The sequence below is a fragment of the Delphinus delphis genome, chromosome X (genome assembly GCF_949987515.2).
Source record: "Delphinus delphis chromosome X, mDelDel1.2, whole genome shotgun sequence".
Classification (NCBI taxonomy): Eukaryota; Metazoa; Chordata; class Mammalia; order Artiodactyla; family Delphinidae; genus Delphinus; species Delphinus delphis.
In genome coordinates, this window is record NC_082704.1 from 56,112,006 (window position 1) to 56,135,366 (window position 23,361).

Consider the following 23,361-nt stretch of genomic DNA (forward strand, 5'->3'; position numbering starts at 1 on the left):
GCAAAGCAAAATAAATTATAAACAAAGTTACAATTTCTCAGTTACATTTAACATGAAACACAGTACATCTAAGCATTTTGATTGTGGGTAGGCTGTTACTTCATTATCTGAACCTGTGTTTAAGGGAAAGTTATAAGGAGGACCGCTTTCAAAATAAAACTTCAAAATTAATATTTAAGTATAAGGGTGGCTATGATAGACGCATTGTGAGGTGTCTTCCTAACCTCTATTTTTCCATGAAGTAATGGACATCCCCAAATGCTGCATTGGTGCTATGTTGCCTTGGTAGTAAGTAACTGGCATTTGACCCAAATTGGGACAATAAAATTCTTTTTCCTGTGGAGTTAGAGTCAGAATTCAAAATAGCTCTTTTTTTTTTTCCTGCTGGTTGTTTGAAATGAGGACAGGCAATCACTGGCAGTATGAAAAAGCAATGTCTGTCATATGCCTAGAGAAGTAGAAAAAAGCCAATGTGCAGAGAGTGTAAATAATAAAATATCCATACATTAAGGAAGAAGAAACAAGGGATCATATGCCTCTAGAGAAACAGATGAACATATTTTCTACCTGGGTTCCTGATTCCAGTTCCTACTAAATATTAACTCTACTTTCTGCCCTTGAGTTCTCTAAGGTAACCATGATCCTTGATTTAATGTATTTACCATGCTTCCTTTTTTCATTCAAGCCAGTATGAGTGGGGTGCTGTTCCTTTCAGTCAAAAGGTCCTTCATAAGGCACCAAAACTGCTGTTAATATTTTATTGTTAACCTCAAAGTGGAACATACATAACAAGTGAGTCTTTTAGGTGAAGAAGGAGTCCAAGAATAGGAAAAAGGAGAGTTAAAGAATTACCAACATGAATTTTATCTATGTAAAGAGATATATCCCATCTTCAATGAAACCTGAGCAAAAAATAATAGACTTATACTATAACATGTTATTTAGTTACAACATGAGAAAAAATACTCCACGAGTCTTAACATACTCTAGAATTGATTATAATAAAAGTTTTGAAATCTTCTGTCTCAGCAAATAATTGTGAGGCTCAAATGAGATAGTGCCTAAGAGAAAACACTAACTGTGAAAAATGGTAAAGACTTACATAATGTAAATTATTAACAGAAAATAAAGAGAAAGGTAATGTTGATTTATAAGGCAAACATACATGAGAAATATTGAAACTTCCACATCCTAGGGGAGGTATACAGCAAATAATTTTCATGGGCTTCTACACATTGATCTAAAAGTGCAAATACTCAGAACTTCTTTGACTCCTATTCTCAAATCATAGTAATGAATTTTCTATTATGATTGCTCTGTCACTAGTTTTCATTATTTTGAAAGTCAAGACAGAAAGTAAAGGGTGAGGGAAAGTTCAGCAAATTTTATTTAGCTAGACAATATCTAATTTTTTTTTTTTTTTTTTTTGCGGTACGCAGGCCTCTCACTATTGTGGCCTCTCCCGTTGTGGAGCACAGGCTCTGGATGTGCAGGCTCAGCAGCCATGGCTCACGGACCCAGCTGCTCCGCAGCATGTGGGATCTTCCCAGACCCGGGCACGAACCCGTGTCCCCTGCATCGGCAGGCGGACTCTCAACCACTGCACCATCAGGGAAGCCTGACACTATTTAAATTTAAACAAATAATATCTGCCTTTTTAGATTGGTAACTAATATCTTTTCATGCATTTGATTTATCAGGATGCCTGGCCTCCTGAGAAACTATACACATAATGTTTCTACTCTTTCCAAAAGAATATTCTACTATATTAAGAAAAAATCTAACAGAAAATACAGTAAATATGGAATTCACATTGGTTATTTAGGATTGGCATACTGCCTGAAGCTTTGGGGACTTTGACCATATCAAAGCTTTATGTCTGCCTGAGCAGGAATACTTGCAAAGATGTTGTAGAGTACAATAAGTTTTAAGTGTTCTTATCAGTAACATCACTTTCCAGAGGTAACACTTTTGAAATAAATACATTTTGGCTAGTTATTAAACTTGAATTAACATCAAAAGAGGGAAAATGATATTTACAAATTCATTAATTAGAACTCTGTAAAAGCTAATCTCTCTTAATCTCTAAGAATATGCTTTCCTGAGAACGTAATTCTGTATAGCACTGAGAATTTCTTATTTAGAGAAAAAAACTGCTGTGAAAACCAAATTCAAACAGATTGTTAAATATTTCCATAGCAAATGAATTACAACATGAATCTGTAAAAAATTGCTCCCCCTTTCTAGATAGTTGCTCATTTTTCTAAAGACTTGATTTACAGTTTTACACTATACACTCAAATGATTTGCAATTCAGCTTGTAAAGCTCTGTCCAAAGGTTTATCCTTATCTCTCCTTTATTTATACCTGCTATTTTTACTGCATCTTATATAGAACTAAATTGTCATTTAATTCCATAATCTTAACAGATTATTTCAGCCATTATGATGAATTCATTAGATAGATCATCTCCTGATCTGATGGTGTCACTGCCATGGCCATACAATTGTAAAATACAATTGTATCCTAACTAACCATTATTCTGAAAGAAATGGAGTCAAGGGGTATCTAAGCCTCAGAAACTGGCAAATGACAATAAGTGAACTCCCAGATTCATTGGAAATGTGACGATAACAAAAAGGTTCTGTTAATGACCTATATTATACTCCATAGAAAGTTTTTTTCCCTCCAAAATCTGTTTTATAAAGTAAAAATTGTCATTGTTAATCTGTAACACAATTACATGAAAAAAATCATAGTGTGTGATTTGCAAAGCTTTAACAATTTTAGAGCTTAAGTAAGGAGTTTAAAGGGAATAGGGAGAGAGCGTGACAAGGAACTCCTTTATTTTCTAAAGTAAGTAAGGCCCTCTATTCATGGAATTTGGCTCTTTAATTGTCCTCCTTTTAGTAAACTAGCCCTATCATTGTACATTGTACATTTCACTAGAGGCTTACCTTGGGAAAGCATAACTACTAAGAATTCCCAATTGCAAATTAAAGTCAAGGAAAGAAGCCAGAATATTCAAGTATTTTCAACAAGCGCCCTAGGTTCAGCCCAGTTTAAGATAAAATGAGCTAGATGAGGGACCAGCAAACTATGCTTGAGGGCCAAGTCTATCCCACCATGTTTTTGTATAGCTTAAGAGCAAAGGAAATTTTTCACATTTTAAAATTGTAAAAATTTAAAATGTAAAGTCTATTAGCCCATCAGTGAGGGCAGTTTCTTCAACAGTTGAGAACGAGGTTTTACCTGGAAAGCCCCAAATATTTAAGATCTAGTCCTTTACAGAAGAAGTTTGCCATTCTCTGAACTAGATGATTTCCAAGGACTTTTCTGACTCAGAGTCCATGAACCTATGCTTTTAAGCAAAATAAAAGCATTAGCAATGAGAATGTTATCAGAATTAGAGAAAATTATAGATAAACACAGAATTTTAATAAGGATTTAGAAAATAAAAAAAAAGAACCAGTCAGAACTGAAGACTACATTAACTGAAATGTAAAACACACTAGAAGGAGTTAACAACAGACTAGGTGATACAGATAAATGCTTAAGAGATCGGGAATATAGAATAATGTAAATCACCAATTCAGGACAGCAAAAAGAAAAAACAAATTAAAAAATGAGAAAAGTTTATAGGACTTCTGAAACAACATCAAATGTAACAACATTTGCATTTTATGGGTCCCAGAAGGACAAGAGAGAGAGGAAAGTGTCAAAAATATATTTGATTAAATTATGGCTGAAAACTTCCCAAACCTGAAAAAGGAAACAGATATCCAGGTACAGGAAGCACAGAGGGTCCCAAACAAGATGAACCCAAAGAGACCTATACCAAAACATAACATGTTTCAAATGGCAGAAGTTAAAGATAAAGAGAGAATTCTAAAGGTAGCAAGAGAAAAACAAAGAGTCACATACAAGTGAATCCCCATATGGCTATCAGTTGATTTTTCTGCAGAAACTTTGGAAGACAGAAGGGATGGCATGATGCATTCAAAGTGCTGAAAGAGAAAAAAAAATGCAACCCAGGATACTTTACCCAGAATGATTATTATTTAGAATTGAAAAAGAGAGAAAGAACTTCTAGAACAAGCAAAACCCAAGAGTTCATCAATAAAGAATGAAGGAATAAACATGAAGATGTAAAATATGACAAAAAAAAACAAAAAGAGGGGAGTAAAGTAAAAATGTAGATCTTTTAGAGTGTTTGAATTTAAATGACTACTAATTTAAAACAAGTAGATATAGTCATAAATCAATATTTATGAACCCCATGGTAACCACATATTGAAAACCTACAATAGATACACCAAAACTAGAGAGAAAGAAACACAAGCATACCACTGAAGAAAATAATCAAATTACAAGGGAAGAAACTAAAAAGAGACAAAAAGAACAGAGAACTAGAAAAACAACCAAAAAACAAGTAACAAAATGGCAATAATTACGTATCTATCAATAATCACTTTAAATGTCAATAGACTAAATGTTCTAATCAAAACACATAGGGTGGATAATTGGATAAAAAAATGAAGACCGACCAATATGCAGCTTCCAAGAGACTCAATTCATAGCTAAAGTCACACACAGACTGGAAGTGAGGGGATGGAAAAAGATATTTCATGAAAATGGAAGTGACAAGAAAGCGGGGATAGTAACACCCATATCAGACAAAATAGACTTTAAAACAGTCTATAACAAAAGACAAAGAAGGGTATTATATCATGATAAAAGCATCAACACAAGAAGAGGATGTAACAGTCATTAACACATATGCAGCTAATATGAGAGCACTTAAATATATAAAGCAAATATTAGAAAACATAAAGGGAAAAATTGACAATAATACAAAAATAGTAGGGGACTTTAACACCACATTTACAACAATGGACATATTATCCAGACAGAAAATCAGTAAGGAAATAGTGGAATTAAATGACACATTAGACCAGTTGGACTTAATATATATCTATAGGACATACCATCTCAAAACAGCAGAATATAAATTCTTTCAAGTTTACATAAAATGTTCACCAGGATAGATCACATGCTAGGCCACAAAAAAATTCTCAATAAATTCAAGAGGACAGAAATTATATCAAGCATTATGTTTTTTCCAACTACAATGGTATGAAACTAGAAATCAATTACAGGAAGAAAATTGGGAAAAACAAACACATGGAGACTAAACATGCTACTAAAATACCAGTGGGTCAATGGAGAAATCAAAGAGGAATTCAGAAAATACATAGAGATAAATGAAAATGGAAACACAACTTTCCAAAATCTATGGGGTGCAACAAAACAGTTCTAAGGAGAAATTTAATAGTGATACAAGCCTACCTCAAAAAACAAGAGAAATCTCAGGTAAACAACCTAACCTACCATCTAAAGGAATTAGAAAAAACGAAAGCAAACAAAGCCCAAAGTCAGTGGAAAGAAGGAAACAATAAAGATCAGAGAGGTAATAATAAAATAGAGACCAAAAAACAATAGTAAAAAGTCAATGAAACTAGGAGATCTTTTTGAAAAAAGTAAACAAAATTGATAATCTCTTAGCCAGGCTCACCAAGAAGAGAGAGAAAACAAATTATCAAACTAAGAAATGAATGAGGAGAAATAAAAACCAATACCACAGAGATACAAAAAAAACAAAAAAGAATACTATGAACATTTACAGGTTAACAAATTGTACAACTTAGAAGAAATGGACAAATTTCTAGAATTATACAACCTGCCAAGACTGAGTCAAAAAGAAACAGGCAATTTGAACAGACTGATCACTAGTAGTCATATTGAATGTGTAATAAAAAAATTCCAGCAAACAAAAGTCCAGGACTGGGCAGCTTCAGAGAGCAACTCTACCAAACATAAAAGGAAGTGCTAATATCTATCCTTTTCAAACTATTCCAAAAAAATTGAAGAGGAGGAAACAGTCCCAAATTCATTTTGTGAAGCCACCATTACCCTGCTACCAAAACAAGACAAAGACTATACAAAAAAAGAAAATTACAGTCCAATGTCTTTGATGAATACAGATGAAAGAACATTAAAAAATATTAGCAAACTGAATCAAAAAATATATAAAAATGATCATACACCATGATCCAGTCCCATTAATTCCAGAGTCAGAAGGACCATTCAACATTTGTAAATCAATCAATGTGATACACTAAATTAAAAAACTGAAGAATAAAAATCATGATAACCTCAATAGATGGAGAAAAAGCTTTTGACAAAATTCAACATTGATTTATGATAATAACTCTCATCTATGTTGGTATGGGGAACATATCTCAGCTTAATAAAGGCCATATATGACAAATCCACATCTAACATCATACTCAATGGTAAAATGTTCTCATCATTTCCTATAAAATCAGGTAAAAGACAAGGATGCCCACTCTTGCCAGTTTTATTTAACATACTATTGGAAGTCTTAACCACAGCAGTCAGACAAGAACAAGAAATAAATGATATCCAAATTGGAAAGGAATAAGTAAAACTGTCACTATTTGCAGATGACATGATGCTATATATAGAAAACCCTAAAGTATCCATGAAAAAACTATTAGAACTAATAAATGAATACAGTAAAGTTGCAGGATATGCAATTAATATACAGAAATTTGTTGCATTTCTCTACACTAATAATGAACTATCAGAAAGATAATTAAAGAAAATAATCCCACTTACAATTGCATGAAAAAGAAAAAAAATCCTAGCAATAAACTTAATCAAGAAAGTGAAAGACCTATATTCTGAAAGCTGTAACATTTATGAAGGAAATTGAATATGATACAAGTAAATGGAAAGATATAATATATTCATGGATTGAAAGAATTAATATGTTAAAATGTCCACAATACCCAAAGTAATCTACACAAATAATGCAATCTTTACCAAAATACCCATGACATTTTTTTCACAGAACTAGAACAAATAGTCCTAAAACTTGTATGGAACCACAAAAGATCCCAACAGTCAAAGGAATCTTGAGATAAAAGAACAAAGCTGGGGTTATCCTGCTCCCTGATTTTAGATTATATTACAAAGCTACAGTAAGAAAAACAATATCATACTGACACAAAAACATACAAATAGATCAATGGAACAGAATAGATGACCTAGAAATAAACCCATGAACTTATGGTCAAATAATCTACGACAAAGGAAGGAAGGCTATACAATGAGAAAAAGATAGTCTTTTCAATAAGTGTTGCTGGGAGTACTGAACAGCTATGTGTAAAAGAATGGAATTAGAACATTTTTTCACGTCATATACAAAAATAAACTCAAAATGGATTAAAGATTTAAATATAAGACCAGAAAGCATAAAACTCCTACAAGAAAACCTAGGCAAAACACTCTGTGACATAAGTTGTAGCAGTATTTTCTTGGATCAGTCTCTCAAGGCAAAGGAAACAAAAGCAAAAATAAACAAATGGGACTTAAACTTAAAAGCTTTTGCACATCAAAGGATACCACCAATGAAATGAAAAGACAACCTACTAAAAGGGATAAAATATTTAAATATTTGCAAATGATATGACAAACAAGTGGTTAATATCCAGTATATATAAACAGCTAATACAACCCAATATAAAAATAAACCTGATTAAAAAATGGGCAGAAGTCCTGAATAGATACTTTCCCAAAAAAGATACACAGATAGCCAACAGGCACAAGAAAATATGCTCAGCACTGTTAATCATCAGAGAAAGGCAAGTTGAAGCCACAATGAGATATCACCTCACAGATGTCAGAATGGCTATATTCAAAAATTATACAATATCAATATTGGTTAGGATGAGAAGAAAAAGGAACCCCAGTACACTGTTGGTGAGAATGTAAATTGGTGCAGCCACTATGGAAAACAGCATGGAGGCTCCTCCAAACACTAAAATAGAACTACCATATGATCAAGAAATTCTGCTTCTGAGTATATATCAAAGAAAACAAAAACACTAAATCAAAAAGCCCCATGCACCACAATGTTCATAGCAGCATAATTTACAGTAGCCAAGATACAGAAGCAACAGATGAATATATAAAGAAGATGTGACATTACATGTGTATATATATATGTGTATATCTGTGTGTATATGTATACACATATATATAAATATCTAAAATATATATGTACTATATATACATATATACACAATGGAATATTACTCTGCCTTAAACACGACTGAAATACTGCCATTTGCAACAACATGGATGGATCTAGAGGGTATTATGCTTAGTGAAATAAGTTACAGAGGGAATAAAGTACTATATATTATAACTTATATGTGCAATCTAACAAATAAAAAAATAACAAAACAAAACAGATGTACAAATATATAGAACAAACTAGTGGTTATCAGTGAGTGGTAGGAAGTGGGTAGATCTAGATATGTTCAGGGAATTAAGAGGCAGGAAGTACTATGTATAAAATAAATAAGCTACAAGGGTATATTGTACAGAACATGGAATATACACATTATTTATAATAATTTTAAATGGAATATACTCTATAAAAATATTGAATTGCCTGAAACTAATATAATCTTTTAAATCAACTATACTTCAATTAAAAAAAGAATAAAGGAGAAAGAAGGACCTTCTCAAATGAAGAAAAATGAAAAGACTTGCTTGCAAACAAATCTACTCAAAAAATGTCTAAAGAAAATGTTCTTAAGGGCAAGTACATGATCAAATGAAAAAATAGAGGATTCAAATGAATAAAATCAGAAATGAAGGTGAGACATTAAAACTAATACCACAGAAATACAAAGGATTATAGAAGACTACTATGAACAACTATACACCAATAAATTTGACAACTTAGAATAAATGGATAAACTCTTGAAAAATATAAAACCTACCAAGACTGAATTATGAAAATTGAAAATTTGAAAAGACCAATAACAATTAAGGAGATTTAATCTATAGTCATAAACCTCTTAACATGGAAAGCCCCAGGACCAGATGGCTTCACTTGTGATTTCTCTGAAACATTTAAAGAAGAATTAATATCAAACTCTACCAAAATATTAAATGGGAATGAACTCCTCCAAACTCAATTTACAAGGTCAGTATTACACTGGTTCCAAAACCAGACAAGGACACTACAAGAAAAGAAAATTACAGGTCAATATCCCTGATTAACATCAATGTAAATATCCTCAATAGAATATTAAGAAACTGATTCCAACAGTACATTAAAAAGACCATATATCATGATCAAGTGGCATTTACTCCAAGAATGTAAAGACAGTTCAACATTCACAAATCAACCAATGTATCACATTAATGATTATGTTAATATATCACATTAACAACATGAAGGATAAAAATTAGGCTTTTCTCAAACAAATACCATATGCTAATACATATATAAGGAATCTAAAAAAAATGATACTGATGAACCTAGTGACAGGGCAGGGATAAAGGTGCAGATACAGAGAATGGATTTTAGGACATGGGGGGGATGGGGAAGCAGGGACAAAGTGAGAGCATAGCATTGACATATATACACTACCAAATGTAAAATGGATGGCTAGTGGGAAGCTAATGCTTTGTGATGACCTAGAGAGGTGGGATAGGGAGAGTGAGAGGAAAGCTCAAGAAAGAGAGGATATGGGGATATATGTATACATATAGCTGATTCACTTTGTTGTACAGCAGAAACTAACACAACATTGTAAAGCAATTACCCTCCAATAAAGATGTAAAAAGAAAAATTAAACTACCATAAAAAATTAGGGAGAGAGATTTGAGAAGATGGGGGAGAGATTTGAGAAGATGGCAGAAGAGTAAGACGCGGAGATCACCTTCCTCCCCACAGATACATCAGAAATACATCTACACGTGGAACTGCTACTATAGAACACCCACTGAAAGTTCGCAGAAGATCTCAAACCTCCCAAAAGGCAAGAAACTCCCCACGTACCTGGGTAGGGCAAAAGATAAAAGAAAAAAACAGAGACAAAAAAATAGGGATGGGACCTGCACCAGTGGGAGGGAGCTGTGAAGGAGGAAAGCTTTCCACACACTAGAAGCCCCTTCACGGGCAGAGTCTGCAGGTGACGGAGGGGAAAGCTGCAGAGCCACGGAGGAGAGCACAGCAACAGGGGTGAGGAGGGCAAAGCGGAGAGATTCCCGCACAGAGAATCAGTGCCGACCAGCATTCACCAACCTGAGAGGCTTGTCTGCTCACCTGCCAGGATGGGCGAGGGCTGGGAGCTGAGGCTCAGGCTTCAGTTGTATGCAGGGAGAGGAATGGGGTTGGCTGCGTGAACACAGCCTGAAGGGGCTAGTGCGTCAAGTCTAGCTGAGAGGGAGTCCAGGAAAAGTCTGGAACTGCTGAAGAGACAAGAGACTTTTTCTTGCCTCTTTGTTTCCTGGTGTGTGAGGAGAGGGGATTAACATTACTGCTTAAAGGAGCTCCAGAGACGGGCACGAGCCGTGGCTATCATTGTGGACCACAGAGATGGGCATGAGAGGCTAAGGCTGCTGCTGCAATGACCAAGAAGCCTGTGTGCAAGGGCACGTCACTATCCATACCACCCCTCCCAGAAGCCTGTGCAGCCCGCCACTGCCAGGGTTCCGTGACCCAGGGACAACTTGCCCAGGAGAACGCACAGCGCGCCTCAGGCAGTTGCAACATCATGCCAGCCTCTGCCGCCGCAGGCTCGCCCGGCATCCGTACCCCTCTATCTCCCCGGCCTGAGTGAGCCAGAGCTGCCAAATCAGCTGCTCCTTTAATCCTGTCCTGTCTGAGCCAAGAACAGATGCCCTCAGGCGACCTACATGCGGAGGCGGGGCCAAATCAAAACCTGAACGACTGTAGCTGTGCAAACAGAGAAGAGAAAGGGATATTTCTCCCAGCAGCCTCAGGAGTAGCAGATTAAAGCTCCACAATCAAGTTGATGTACCTTGCATCTGTGGAATACCTGAATAGACAATGAAACATCCCAAATTGAGGAGGTGGACTTTGGGAGCAAGATATATTATTTTTTCCCCTTTTCCTCTTTTTGTGAGTGTCTATGTGTATGCTTCTGTGTGAGATTTTGTCTGTATAACTTTGCTTTCACCATTTGTCCTAGGCTTCTGTTAGTCCGGGTTTTTTTTTTCCTTTCTTTTTTTTTTTTTTTACTTTTTAAAATCATTTTTCTTTAAAATTATTTTTTATTTTAACAACTTTATTTTATTTTATCTTTATTTTATTTTATTGTCTCTTTCTTTCTATTTTTTCTCCCTTTTATTCTGAGCCGTGTGGAGGACAGGCTCTTGGTGCTCCAACCAGGCATCAAGGCTGTGCCCCTGAGGTGGTAGAGCCAACTTCAGGACACTGGTCCACAAGAGGCCTCTCAGCTCCATGTAATATCAAATGGCAAAATGTTCCCAGAGACCTCCATCTCAACACCAAGACCCAGCTTCTCTCAATGACCAGCAAGCTAAAGTGCTGGATACCCTATGAGAAACAACTAGCAAGACAGGAACACAGCCCCATCCATTGGCAGAGAGGGTGCCTAAAATCATAATAAGTCCACAGACACCTCAAAACACACCACCAGACTTGGGTCTGCTCACCAGAAAGACAAGATCCAGCCTCATCCACCAGAACACAGGCACTAGTCCCCTCCACCAGGAAGCCTACACAATGCACTGAACCAACCTTAGCCACAAGGGAGAGACACCAAAAACAACAGGAACTATGAACCTGCAGCCTGCAAAAAGGAGACCCCAAACACAGTAAGATAAGCAAAATGAGAACACAGAAAAACTCACAGCAGATGAAGGAGCAAGGTAAAAACACACCAGACCTAAAAAATGAGGACAAAATAGGCAGTCTACCTGAAAAAGAACTCAGAATAATGATAGTAAAGATGATCCAAAATCTTGGAAATAGAATACAGAAAATGAAAGAAACATTTAACAAGGACCTAGAATAACTAAAGAAGAAATAAGCAATGATGAACAACACAATAAATGAAATTAAAAATACTATAGAAAGGATCACTATCAGAATAACTGAGACAGAAGAACGGATAAGTGACCTGGAAAATAAAATAATGGAAATAACTACTGCAGAGAAGAATAAAGAAAAAAAATGAAAAGAACTGAGGACAGTCTCAGAGACTTCTGGGACAACATTAAATGCACTGACATTCGAATTATAGGGGTTCCAGAAGAAGAAGAGAAAAAGAAAGAGACTGAGAAAATATTTGAAGTGATTATAGTTGAAAACTTCCCTAATATGGGAAAGGAAATAGTTATTCAAGTCCAGGAAGATCAGAGAGTCCCATACAGGATAAATCCAAGAAGAAACACAACAAGACACATATTAATCAAACTGTCAAAAATTAGGTACAAAGATCACATATTAAATGCAGCAAGGGAAAAACAACAAATAACACACAAAGGAATCCCCATAAGGTTAACAGCTGATCTTTCAGCAGAAACTCTGCAAGCCAGAAGGGAGTGGCAGGACATATTTAAAGTGACGAAGGAGAAAAACCTAAAACCAAGATTACTCTACCCAGCAAGGATCTCATTCAGGTTTGATGGAGAAATTAAAAGCTTTACAGACAAGCAAAAGCTGAGAGAGTGCAGCAACACCAAACCAGCTTTACAAGAAATGCTAAAGGAAATTCTCTTGGCAAGAAACACAAGAGAAGAAAAAGACCTATAATAACAAACCCCAAACAATAAAGAAAATGGCAATAAGACCATACATATTGATAATTACCTTAAATGTAAATGGATTAAATGCTCCCACCAAAAGACACAGACTGGCTGAATGGATACAAAAACAAGACACGTATATATGCTGTCTACAAGAGACCCAATTCAGACCTAGGGACACATACAAACAGAAAGTGAGGGAATGGAAAATGATATTCCATGCAAATGTAAATCAGAAGAAAGCTGGAGTAACAGTTTTCACATCAGAAAAAATAGACTTTAAAATAAAGACTATTAGAAGAGACAAAGAAGGACACTACATAATGATCAAGGGATTGACCCAAGAAGAAGATATAAGAATTGTAAATATATATGCACCCAACATAGGAGCACCTCAATACATAAGGCAAATACTGAGAACAATAAAAAGGGAAATCGACAGTAACACAATCATAATAGGGGACTTTAACACCCCACTTTCACCAATGGATAGATCACCCAAAATGAAAATAAATAAGGAAATACAAGGTTTAAATGATACATTAAACAAGATGGACTTAATTGATATTTATAGCACATTCCATCCAAAAACAACAGAATACACATTTCTCTGAAGTGTTCATTGAGCATTCTCCAGGATAGATCATATCTTGGGTCACAAATCAAGCCTTGGTAATTTTAAGAAAATGAAAATCGTATCAAGTACCTTTTCTGACCACAACGCTATGAGACTAGATATCAATTACAGGAAAAGATATGTAAAAAATACAAACACATGGAGGCTAAACAATACACTATTTAATAATGAAGTGATCACTGAAGAAATCAAAGAGAAAATCAAAAAAATCCTAGAGAAAAATGACAAGGGAGAAACAGTGATCTAAATCCCATGGGATGCAGAAAACCAGTTCTAAGAGGGAAGTTTATAGCAATACAATCCTACCTTAAGAAACAGGAAACACCTCAAATAAACAACCAAACCTTACAACTAAAGCAATTAGAGAAAGAAGAACAAAAAAACCCCAAAGTTAGCAGAAGGAAAGAAATCATTAAGATCAGATCAGAAATAAATGAAAAAGAAATGAAGGAAATGATAGCAAAGATCAATAAAACTAAAAGCTGATTCTTTGAGAAGATAAACAAAATTGATAAACCATTTTCAGACTCATCAAGAAAAAAAGGGAGAAGACTCAAATCAATAGAATTAGAAATGAAAAAGGAGAAGTAACAACAGACACTGCAGAAATACAAAAGATCATGAGAGATTACTACAAGCAACTCTATGCCAAGAAAATGGACAACCTGGAAGAAACAGACAAATTCTTAGAAATGCACAACCTACTGAAACTGAACCAGGAAGAAATAGAAAATATGAACAGACCAAACACAAGCACTGAAATTGAAACTGCATTTAAAAATCTTCAAACAAACGAAATCCCATGACCAGATGGCTTCACAGGTGAATTCTGTCAAATATTTAGAGAAGAGCTAACACCTATTCTTCTCAAACTCTTCCAAAATATAGCAGAGGGAGGAAAACTCCCAAACTCATTCTACGAGACCACCATCACCCTGACACCAAAACCAGAGAAAGATGTCACAAAGAAAGAAAACTACAGGCCAATATCACTGATGAACATAGATGCAAAAATCTTCAACAAAATACTAGCAAACAGAATTCAGCAGCACATTGAAAGGATCATACACCATGATAAACTGGGGTTTATTCCAGGAATGCAAGGACACTTCAATATACGCAAATCAATCAATGTGATACACCATATTAACAAATTGAAGGAGAAGAACAATATGGTCATCTCAATAGATGCAGAGAAAGCTTTCAACAAAATTCAACACCCATTTATGATAAAAACCCTGCAGAAAGTAGGCATAGAGGGAAATTCCCTCAACATAATAAAGGCCATATATGACAAACCCACAGGGAACATCATCCTCAATGGTGAAAAAGTGAAACCATTTCCACTAACACCAGGAAAAAGATCTGGTTTTCCACACTCACCACTCGTATTCAACATAGTTTTGGAAGTTTTAGTCATAGCAATCCGAGAAGAAAAAGAAATAAATGCAATCCAAATTGGAAAAGAAGATGTAAAGCTGTCACTGTTTGCACATGACATGATACTATACACAGACAATCCTAAAGATGCTACCAGGAAATTACTGGAGCTAATCAATGAATTTGGTAACATAGCAGAATAAAAAATTAATGCACAGAAATCTCTTTCATTCCTGTACCCTAATGATGAAATATCTGAAAGAGAAATTAAGGAAACACTCCCATTTACCACTGAAACAAAAAGAATAAAATATTTAGGAATAAACCTACCTAAGGAGACAAAAGACTTGTATGCAGAAAATTACAAGACACTGATGAAAGAAATTAAAGATGATACAAATAGATGGAGAGATATACCTTGTTCTTAGATTGGAAGAATCAACATTGTGAAAATGACTCTACCACCCAAAGCAATCTACCTATTCAATGCAATCCCTATGAAACTACCACTGGCATTTTTCACAGAAATAGAACAAAAAATTTTGCAATTTGTATGGAAACACAAAAGACCCCGAATAGCCAAACAATCTTGAGAACGAAAAGTAGAGCTTGAGGAATCAGGCTCCCTGACTTCAGACTATTCTACAAATCTACAGTAATCAAGACAGTATGGTACTGGCACAAAAACAGAAATATAGATTAATGGAACAGGATAGAAAGCCCAGAGATAAACCCACACACATATGCTTACCTTATCTTTGATAAAGGAGGCAAGAATATACAGTGGAGAAAATACAGACTCTTCAATAAGTAGTGCTGGGAAAACTAGACATGTACATGTAGAAGTATGAAATTAGAACACTCCCTAACACAATACACAAAAATAAACTCAAAATGGATTAAAGACCTAATTGTAAGGCCAGACACTATCAAATTCTTAGACGAAAACATAGGCAGAACATTCTATGACATGAATCTCAGCAAGATCTTTTTTGACCCACCTCCTAGAGTAATGGAAATAAAAACAAAAATAAACAAATGGGACCTAATGAAACTTCAAAGCCTTTGCACAGGAAAGGAAACCATAAACAAGACCAAAAGAAAACCCTCAGAATGGGAGAAAATGTTTGCAAATGAAGCAACTGACAAAGGATTCATCTCCAAAATTTACAAGGAGCTCATGTAGCTTAATAAGGAAAAAAAAAAAACCCAATCCAAAAATGGGCAGAAGACCTAAATAGACATTTCTCCAAAGAAGAAATACAGATTGCCAACAAACACATGAAAGAATGTTCAACATCATTAGAGAAATGGAAATCAAAATTACAATGAGATGTCATCTCACACCGGTCAGAATGGCCATCATCAAAATATCTAGAAACAATAAATGCTGGAGAGGGTGTGGAGAAAAGGGAACACTCATGCACTGCTGGTGGGAATGTAAATTGATACAGTCACTATGTAGAACAGTATGGAGGTCCCTTAAAAAACTACAAATGGAACTACCATACGACCCAGCAATCCCACCAGTGGGCATATACCCTGAGAAAACCATAATTCACAAAGAGTCATGTACCAAAATATTCATTACAGCTCTATTTACAATAGCCAGGACATGGAAGCAACCTAAGTGTCCATCTTCAGGTGAATGGATAAAGAATATGCGGCACATATATACAATGGAATATTACTCAGCCATTTTGAAACTAAACTTAGTTATTTGTAGTGAGGTAGATGGACCTAGAGTCTGTCATACAGAGTGAAGTAAGTCAGAAAGATAAAAACAAATACTGTATGCTAACACATATATATGGAATCTAAGAAAAAAATGTTCATGAAGAACCTAGGGGTAAGACAGGAATAAAGACACATACCTACTAGAGAATGGACTTGAGGATATGGGGAGGGGGAAGGGTAAGCTGTGACAAAGTGAGAGAGTTGCATGGATATATATACACTACCAAACATAAAATGGATAGCTAGTGGGAATCAGCCACATAGCACAGGGAAATCAGCTAGGTGGTTTGTGACCACTTAGAGGCATGGGATAGGGAGGTTGGGAGAGAGGGAGACACAAGAGGGAAGAGATATGGGAACATATGTATATGTATAACTGATTCCCTTTCCTATAAAGCAGAAACTAACACACCATTGTAAAGCAATTATACTTTAATAAAGATGTTAAAAAATTAAGCTTTTCTCAATAGATGGAGAAGTAGCATTTAATAAGATTTGAAATCCTTTCATGATAAAAATTTTCAAATCTTGTATAAAGGGAACATACCTCAACATAAGAAATGCCACATATGATAAGCCCACAACTAGCATCATACTCAATGGTGAAAAGCTGAAAACTCTTCCTCTAAGATCAGGAGCAAGACAAGAATGTCCACTCTTGCCACTTTCATTCAGCATAACACTAGAAGTCCTAACCAAAGCAATTAAGCAAGGAAAAGAAATAAAATTATCCAAATCAGAACAGAAACAGTAAAACTGCCTCTATTTGTAAATGTCATATTATTATATACAGACAACCCTGAAGATTCCATCCAAAAATTGTTAGAGCTAATAAATGATTCACTAAGGTTACAGGATACAAAATCAGCATACAAAAATCTGTGCATTTCTGTAAATAAAAAAGAACTGTTAGAAAGAGAAATTAAAAAAATAATCCCAATATATAATTGTAAATAGTATCATTAAAAAGAATAAAATATTTTGGAATAAATTTAACCATATAATTTAATGATCTGTACATTGAGAACTGTAAGCCTTTGCTGAAAGAAACTGAAGAAGACATAAATAAATGGAATGCTATTCTTTTCTCATGGATAGGAAGAATTAATATCATTAAATTTCCATACTACTCAATGTAATCTATCTATATATTGCAAGCCCTATCAAAATTCAAGTGGCATATTTCACAGAAATTGAAAAAAATATTAAAATTTGTATGGAACCATAGAAGATCATAAAGAGCCAATGTAATCTTAAGAAATAAGAACAAAGCTGGAAACATCACATTTCCTCATTTCAAACTATATTACAAAACTATAATAATCAAAAGAGCATGGCATAAAAACAGACATAAAATTAATGGAACAGAATAGAGAGTCAAGAAATAAACCCATGCACATATGGTCAATTAATTATTACAAAGCAGTCAAGAATAAGTAATGGGGAAAGAATAGTCTCTTTAATATATGGTGTTGGGAAAAGTGCATTGCCATGTGCAAAAGAATGAAACTAAACTCCTGTCTTACCCCATGCACAAAAATCTATTCAAAATGGAATAAAAACTTAAGTCCTGAACTGTAAAACTTCTAGATTAAAACATAAGGTGCAAGCTCCTTGACATCAGTCTTGGCAATGATTTTTTGAATTAGACACCAAAAGCAAAGGTAACAAAAACAAAAATCAAGTGATATTACATCAAAATAAAAATCTTCTGCGCAACAATGGAAACCATCAACAAATGCAAAGGCAACTTATGAAATGAGAGAAAATATTTGCAAATCACATATCTGATAAGCAGTTAATATCCAAAGTATATACTGAACTCACACAACTCAGTAGCCAGAACCAAACGACCCAATTAAAATATAGGCAGAGGAACTGAATAGACAATTTTACAAAGACATGCAAATGGCCAACAGGTACATAAAAAGGTGCTCAACATCACTAACCATCTGGAAAATGCAAATGAAAACCACAGTGAGATACAACCTCTCACCAGATAGAATGGTTATCATCATGTAGATAAAAGATAACAAGTGTTGGTGAGGATGTGGAGAAAAGGTAACCACTATGCACAGTTGGAATGTAAATTGGTTCAGCAACTAGGAAAAAGAGTATGGAAATTCATTTAAAAATTAAAAATAGAACTGCCATAAAATCCAATGATTTCACTTCTGGGTATATATCCAAAGGAAGTGAAAACAGGATATCAAAAAGGTATATGCATTCCTATGCTCACTGTAACATTATTCACAATAGTCGAGATATGGAAACAACCTAAATGTCCATTACTAGATGAGTAGATAAAGAAGGTTACACACACACACACACACACACACACACACACACACACACACACACACACAAAATGGAATATTAGTTGGTCATGAGAAAGAAGGAAATCTTGCCATTTTCAGGTCTGAGGGCATTATATTAAGTTAAATAAGCCAAAAGAGAAAGTCAAATACTGAATTGAATAATTTCTATGTGAAATCGAAATAAAATTCAAAATCATAGAAACAGAGTATAAAAGTGTCTACTAGGGGCTGGGGATTGTGGGAAATAGGGAGAAATTAGTAAAAACATTACCAACTTTCAGCTATAAGATGTACAAAATCTTTGGATATGATGTATAACATGTTGACTATAGTTGATAACACTGTAGTGTATAATTGAAATATTCTAAGAGAGTAGGACTTAAATATTTTCACAAAAGAGTAAAGATGTGAAGTGATGGATATGTTAATTATTTAGATGGGAGGAATCCTTTCACAATGTAATATTTCAAATCATCATGATATTTACTTTAAATATCTTATAATTTTATTTTTGAATTATATCTCAATATAGCTTAAAATGATTAAAATTTAAAAGGTGAAAATAAATGATAAAAGAAGTAATGTTGGAACATTAGAAATAAAGAAAGAATAATGGGAATATAAAAATATAGATTGAATACAAGGGTATTCTTTCTCTTGAGTTTTCTAAATTATATTGATGGATGGAGCAAAAATTATAACCCTGTCTTATATGGTCCTCAAAGTATACAGAGGAAGTATTTAAGGCAATTATATTGTAAATGCAGGGGGTAAAGGGAGAAAAATATTTCTGTACTACAGTCAAACTGGACAAATCTAATCAAACTAGCAATCAAAACATAAAGATAGCAAGAAATCACCCCACATTTGGAAATAAAGCAACACATTCATAAATAATCATTGAGTTAAAGAGCAAGACTCAAGGGAAATAAAAAATACAATTAACTGAATAAAAACATGACATATCAATATGTGTAAGACATAGCTAAAGCAGCACTGAAGAAGGAATTTATGCCACTAAATGCTTACGTTACAAAAGAAGAAAAGTGTCAAATTGATAATCTAAGCTCTTACCTTAAGGACCTAGGAAAAGAAGGGCAAAATATAACCAAAGCAAGTAGAAGAAAGTATATAACAAAGATACAAACAGAATCAAAGAAATTGGAAACAGAACAATAGAGAAAATCAGTGAAAAATAGTAGGTTCTTTGGAAAAAATCAATAAAATAGGCAAAATTCTAGCAAGACTGAAACAGAAAAGGTAGAAGATGCAAATTAATATATCAAGAAAAACAAGAAATATCATTACAGAACTTGTAGATAACAAAGGTATAATAAATAATACTACAAACAACTAAGCCCACAGAAATTTGATAAATTATTTCAAATGGATAAATTCCTGAAAAAAACACAAATTACCATAACTCACCCAAAATAAAATAGATAATTTGAAAAGTCCTATTCCTATCAAGGAAACTTAATTCATAATTTGTAAACTCCCCAAATTCTAGGTCTGAAAGGTTTCACAGGAGAATTCTATCAAACTTTTGAAGAAAAAATACTACCAGTTCTGCACATCTCTTCCAAATAATTGTTTTTCAAGTAAGCCTATGAAGTTAATATTACCTTAATGACAAAACTAGAAAAAAACAGCACAAAAAGAAAACTAAAGTTCAATATCCCTTATGAGTAGACAAAAAATTATTTAAAAAATATTAGCAAATAAATTTCAGCAACATATAATAAGAACTATCCACTGAGACAAAGTGGGTTTTATTCCAGGCATGCAATGCTGGTTCAGTAGTTAAAAATCAATCAATACAAAAATCCTCAAAAAAAATCAGCAAGTTGAATCCAACAATGTGTAAAAAGATTTATACACAACAGCTAATAAGGATTTATTTCAGGTATGTAGGGCTGGCTCTAAATTCAAAAACAAATTAATGTAAACCTTCCAATCAATAGACTAAAGTCAGAAAATCATATTGTCATATCAGTAGATGCCAAAAATTTTTTTGACAAACATCCAACACCCGTTCTAGTTAAAAACTATCAGCAAACTAGGAATAGAGGGGAACTTCTCTGACTTGATATACAACATCTGCATAAAATCTATAGCTAACATCATGCTTAATGGTATTAAGCTAGATGTTTTCTTGCTGAGATCAGAAACAACACAAGGATGTCTCATTTCACCACTTCTATTCAACACTGTAATGTAAGTCCTACTTAATGTAATAAGACAAGCAAAAAAAGGTATACAGAGTGTGAAAAAAAGAAAACTCCCTTTCTTCACAGTTGATGTGATTACCTATGTGGACATTCCCAAAAATTAACAAAATGAAACCTCCTGGAACTATTATAAGGAATTATAGTAAAGTTAATATATAAAAACCATTTGCTTTCTTATATGGTATACCAGAAATGTACAGTTAGAATTTGAAATTAAAAACACAATACCATTTACTTTATCATCAAAGCCTGAAATATTTAGGTATAAATCTAACAAAATATGTATAAGTGCTATGTTAGGAGTCTATAAAACTCTGATGAAAGAAATCAACAAAGATTTAAATAAATGGATAGTCCATGTTCATGTATAGGAAGATTCAATATTATCAAGATGTTAGTTATTCCCAATTTGATATACAGATTCAATGCAATCCCAGTAAAAACCCCAGCAAGTTATTTTGTGGATATAGACAAATATTATGGGGTTTATATGAAAAGGCAAGGGACCAAGAGTAGCCAATAGAATACTGAAGGGAAAGAACAAAGTTGGAAGACTGACGCTACCACACTTCAAGACTTACTATAGAGCTACAATAATCAATACAGTGTGGTATTGCAAAAGAATAGGCAAAAAGATCAATGGAACAAAATAGAGAATGCTGAAATAGACCCACACAAATGCAATCAACTTATCTTTGACAAAAGGGAAAGGGTAATTCAATGGAGAAAGGATAGTCTTTTCAATAAACGGTGCTGAAACAACTGGACATCTACAGGCAAAAATATGTATCTATACAGAGAATGTATACCTTTCACAAAAATTAACTTCAAATGGATCAGAGGCTTAAATATAAAACACAAAACTATAAAACTACTAGAAGATAACACAGAAGACCTAGTTGATCTTGGGTTTGGCTATGACTTCTTAGAGACAACATCAAAGTAAGACTTGTAAAAGGAAAAATTGATCATTTGGATTTCATTAAAATTAACAAGTCATCTCTGTGAAAGGCACTATTAAGAGAATGAGAAGAGATGCCATGTGATGGGAGAAATTCTTTACAAAATACATGTCTAATAAAGGTCTGGTATGCAAAGTATACAAAGAATTCTTAAAACTCAACAGTAAGAAAATAACCCAACTGAAAAAAGGGTCAAAGATCTTAACAGACACCTCAACAAAGAAGATCTACAGATGGCAAATAAGCATATGAAAAGATGCTCAACAATATATGTCAATAGAGAAGTGCAAATTAAAACAATGAGATGTCACTACAACCTACTACAATGGTTAAAAAAGAAAACACTGACAACAGAAAAAGCAAATGAGGATGAGGAGTAATACAAACACAAACTCATTTCTATTAGGAATGCAAAGTGGTACAGCCACTTCAGAAGACAGTTCAACATTTTCTTATAAAACTAATCATACTCTTACTAAATTATCTAGTAGTCCTGCTCCTTGGTATTTATCCTAATGAGTTGAAAATTTATGTCCACAAAAATCCTGCACATGTATATTTACAGCATATTTATTCATAACTGTCAAAATCTGGGACATTCCTTTGGAATCATATAGAAATTGCTTGGAGATTGGCCTATGTCCTTTATTAATCATAGCCCATAAACTACTTTACTATCACAACCTGACATTTCTAAAATCACCTTTCTTAGAATGTAAGATAATTCTGCATCACATTTTGTTTTTATATGTGATGTGGAGTGATAGTGGGAACCAAGGTGATCTCAAGATATCCCTTACAGGCTAATATTTTTCTATTTGTTTCTTCTTTCATAATACAGACTTCAGTGTTTAAATATCAGCCAAGCCAACTACAATAATTTGCTACCAGAATTTTTGTTTCACTTTTTTAAACTCTGAAAAAATCTCTTGTTAGTTTTAGTGATGGGTTAAAGAACAATTATTTTTCATCTGTTCAATACCAACAAGATAATTGTTTATTAAACTATGATAGTTTGTGGAAGAGTGACGATGTTAATGCCAATTGTTGATAATGAAATAAGAATAATAACACACTAAGAAATTGAAGGGTCTTAAAAAAATAAGATTGTAATTTATCTTGTCCTCTCTGCATGCTGAATTACCACTTTTAATAATCTTGCCTCTAAATTAACTTACTATTTTACTCAATGATTAGGTATAAGAGGCATGGAATAATTATAAAATATATTATTGGTGTTATAATTAGCATCATTATTTTTTTCTTGGAAAAATCATACAGTGACTCTAATGCAGTTTCTTTAAAGTCTTAATTAAATATCAAATACCATTGTAAGGATTACCACTAACTCATGGAAAGACAAATAATGTTAAGAGTAATTATAAATCATAAATGCATTCATAGAAGACAAG